Below are 3972 nucleotides of genomic sequence, written 5' to 3'. Positions count from 1 at the left end.
TCGATAAACATTGACTGGTTGAAGCAATGAAAGGATGAATGATTTCCTGGACTGAAGGAGGAGAGGACCCAGCGTTCACATGGATAACCTCTGGCAGCTTGTGGTTATTTTATTGATAAACTGGGAGGGCGTGTCCTGGATAAACATGTCTAGGCTGCCGGCTGGGGGTCCTGATGTTCACTGGGCTGGATGACAGCGTGAATGCAGAGGGTCCTGCCTCCAGCAGGGGCGCAGGGTGGGTGAGGACGAGGGCAGAAGGAGGAGGGAGGACCCAGGGTAACCTGGGGGGAGATGAACCAACTTCCCTGTGCTGAGAGGCTGGACTCCTACTCCAGGCCCCTGCAGAGACAGGGTGGGGCGGGAGACACGCCATAGGACAACCTCAGGGCAGGTCCCAGGGAGGGCCCTGGGATGGTGTTACAGGAGTACACTGAGAGAGGTCTGGGGAGACGGCATGAACGACTAGTGGAACGGAGGGAGATGGGGATGGACAGCTGGGTCACGGTGCGCTGGGCAGCCCTTGGGAACGTCACTGCCCATTCATGTCTCAACCAGTGGGATGGGGCCTGGGGGTGAGTCCCCAGGAGTCTGAAAACCCAAGGTTGGGTTGGGGTGTCCTGGGGGTTCATCATGGGGCAACTCTGGGAGAGTGCCTTTGGGGAGGGAGTTAGGGGGTCAGAACACAGGGGAGGGACCTAGGGCATCAGTGGGGTCATCATGGAATGGTCCTCGAACCCAGAGCCTTCCTGGGAGGACTCCAGGGGCTGAGGACTGGGGTCAGGAGGTGCAGTGTGAGAGAGACCGTGCGAGAGTATTTCCAGGGGGATGCAGAGTAAGGGGGTGGGCTGAGAGTGGTGGGGGCCATCCTGGGGGTTTGGGGTTTCAAAGCATGGTGTTCTTTTGGGGTACGGATGGGGGATGGGTTGTGGGAGCACTTGGATAGAAGGAAGGAGTCTGGGGAGCAAATCATGTGGGGAGGGCAGAGTTCAGGGGAGGAGGGGCAACTTGGGGCATGGGCTTTGGACACTGGGGGGTCCTTTAGCGGGCCATTGTTGGGGAAACCCCTGAGGGTCAGAACTTGGATCTTTGTGGTGGATGCGGGGGCTCGGAGCTTGTGGGGAGGATTCTGCGGTGCTCAGCACATCAGGGTGCAGGAGAACTTTGGATAAACAGATGGGAAAACCAGTGAGGTGGTGGATTTGGGGGGCTCAGAACCAGGGATGTCTTGGCAATTGGATCTTGGGGGTATCTTTGCAGGGATTAGAAATTGGGGCAGATTATGAGGGTGCACCTAGGGGTCGGAACACTCATGGAAAGATTCTGGGGTGGGGATGGAGTGCCCGGTGCAGTTTCTTTGGAGAGGAGAGGGTTGTGGGGTTGGTTGAGGGTCCTTGAGGGATATAGCAAGAGGATGAACTGGGGGGTCTGAGAACCCAGGGGAATCTTGGGGGCCTATATCAAGAGCAATAGATCATGGAGGTGGGGCTGAGAGGTCAGAATCTGGGGACGTCTTGGGGGTGGGCATGGTTGAGTCCCCACCCTGAGAGTGCCCTGGGGAACACACATCATGGGAGATGGTTTGACAGGGTGAGGACGTGGTGATGTGTTGGGCGTTGATGATGGACGAGGGTTTAGGGAGTCAGAAGAACTGGGGTGTCTCTGGGGACGGATCACAGGAGGTGAGTTAGGGCAGAACCAGGGATGCCCTGGGAGGCAGATCTCCTTGGGGTGGGTCTGTGGGGTCAGAATAAGGTGAGTCTGGGTGGGTCCAGGAGTGGACCACTCCAGCGCTGAGGGAAGGCAGGACAGAGCCCACTGGGTACCGGAAGCTTTACTGCCCACAACACTCCCCCAACCGCTGCTCGGCATCAGTAGCATTTGCGGTACACGATGTGGGGCCCCTGCTCCTCGTACTCCTCCCGCAGGACCCAGCAGGACTGGAAGGCACGCAACGAGGCCAGCATGGAGCCCCCAATCCACACCGAGAAGTTCCTGCTGGGCTGGGCCTTCACCACCACGTGGGCCTCACGGGGCAGACTGTGCAACAGCTTGGCATGGAAGCGACCCTCGAACCCTGCGAAAAGCGAGGACTCCCTGCAGAGCAGCACTTTCTTGTGCATGTCCCCTAAACCTCCAGAGCCACCTTGGGAAGATTCTGTGTGGCCACGGTGGGGACACTCATGGGCAACAGCCCTGGGATCACAGCGGGGCTGGACAGCAGCTCCGGGCACTGGAACAGCTCCTTGCCCAGCGTGACTGTCCACCCATCGGGCAGCTTCAGGGTCTGCTGGTGTTCCTGCTCCGGCCGGGCCTGCTCCTTGAGCAAGTCGGCAGCCATGTAGCAGTAGCGACGCTTAATGTTCTCCACCGTGTCCAGGTCCTGCTGCCCCAGCGGCAAGCCAGAGCCCAGCAGCATCTCCACCAGGAAGGCGGTCAGGTGGGTGCCCACCAGGTCCAGGCGCTCTGCGGCGTGGGGCAGGTTGAAGTCCTGGAAGACGGGTACCATGTAGGTGACCCCGTGGCCCATGTCCACCACCAGCCCGCTGACGTGCCCTTGTATAGATGGACAGCACTGAATGGGAAGCCACGTACATGGTGGCGGAGTAGAGTGACTCGAAGGCCACCTCCACCATCTTCTCACCATTGGTGGTGGGGCTGAAGGGCGGGTCGGGGAAGAGCAGCGGCTGGTCCGGGGTGAGCATGCGAAGGTCGCACTCCAGCATGTGGTCCAGATGAGCTCTGCTAGGTTCCAGCCACGGTGATGCCATTCCACATGTGCTGCACCAGTGTCAGCTCCGGGCTCATGTGGGTGGCCTCGCTGATGAACATCTCTAGTACCAGCTGCCCTGTGGGGGTCAGCTTCTGGGACTGGCAACCCATAGTGGTGACCAGTCTAGGTGGGCTGGGCCTGCCCCACAAAACCCACCCTACAGGTGCCTGTTCCCATGTTGGTGACCACTGCTCTAATCTTTGGTGGCAACCTGTCACTCACCATGCTTGGGGGGGGTCCTGCCTCAGGGTCTGTTCTCCAAGATTGAGCCAAGGTTCAGGCCAGGCCTGGTCGCCTCTGGGGAAGACTGGGGCTCCAAGGGGTTGGAGTGATTTGCATCCATGGCTCTAGGTCACCAGGTGGGCAGCTTGGCAAAGCTGACCACTTTTCTCTGGGGTGCAGGGTTGTGGGGAGAAAAGGTGAGGCTGGGCCAGTGGCCGGCACAGGCAGAGAGGGAGGGGGGCAGACCAGTGGTCTATGACATCACCCTGCCCTATGCCCCCTTTAGAAGACATCACAATCAAGGGTGGGGGTGGGGCCCCTCCCAGCCCCTCCCAGTCCCTCTCTGGCCCAGAAGGCTTCCGGGATATTCACATATTCTGAATCGCCCCCAAGTGCCAAAGTTGGGGAAGGAGGAGGATAACATTTTCCCGAGGAGGGACCTCTGACCCAGCTGCCTGGTCCAGAGCCCAGTAAGACCCAGGAGTCCTTGTCTTGGTGCCTTGTCTTAAAGTTATGTACAGTGTGGGATGGGAGAGCTGGCTACAGGCCTCCTTAGAACATTAAAATATTAATCCTTAGAATATTCATCAGAAGGTGATCAGCTGGTGTGGCTTAGAAATATACTAAGTAAGAGCATCTTATCCATCACTTTCAAAGTCGGTTTTCAATTTTCCTTTTTAATTCTAGAAAGGCTGAAATACACAACATGAGAAAGTGAAGCCACCCATAATCTCACCTCTTAAAACTTACATAAAGCAAAGAAGTAAGGACTCTGCCTCTGACCTTCCGAGGCCCCTGCTCAGAGGAGACCTGATTAACGCTTTGGTGCACAGCCTTTCTGTTTTCCAATATTTTTGCCTAGAGAATAAGAATAAGCATTTTGCCTGCAATGGTTTTCTCCCTCATGTTTAAAAAAATAGCTATGGTGACAATGTAATCAGATATTTTTTTTTAATTATCTTTTGGAGGGCTTACTGAAA

General features: G+C 57.0%; 1 pseudogene; it reads right to left on the bottom strand.

The window, feature by feature from the left end:
• Positions 1–1815: 1815 nt before the first annotated feature.
• Positions 1816–3246, bottom strand: LOC103540907 (actin-like protein 9; annotated as a pseudogene).
• Between the last annotated feature and the right edge of the window lie 726 nt (positions 3247–3972).

The sequence above is a fragment of the Equus przewalskii genome, chromosome 6, assembly GCF_037783145.1.
Source record: "Equus przewalskii isolate Varuska chromosome 6, EquPr2, whole genome shotgun sequence".
NCBI lineage: Eukaryota > Metazoa > Chordata > Mammalia > Perissodactyla > Equidae > Equus > Equus przewalskii.
Note: the sequence above shows the minus strand (reverse complement) of the source record. Positions and strands in the feature narration are given on the sequence as shown.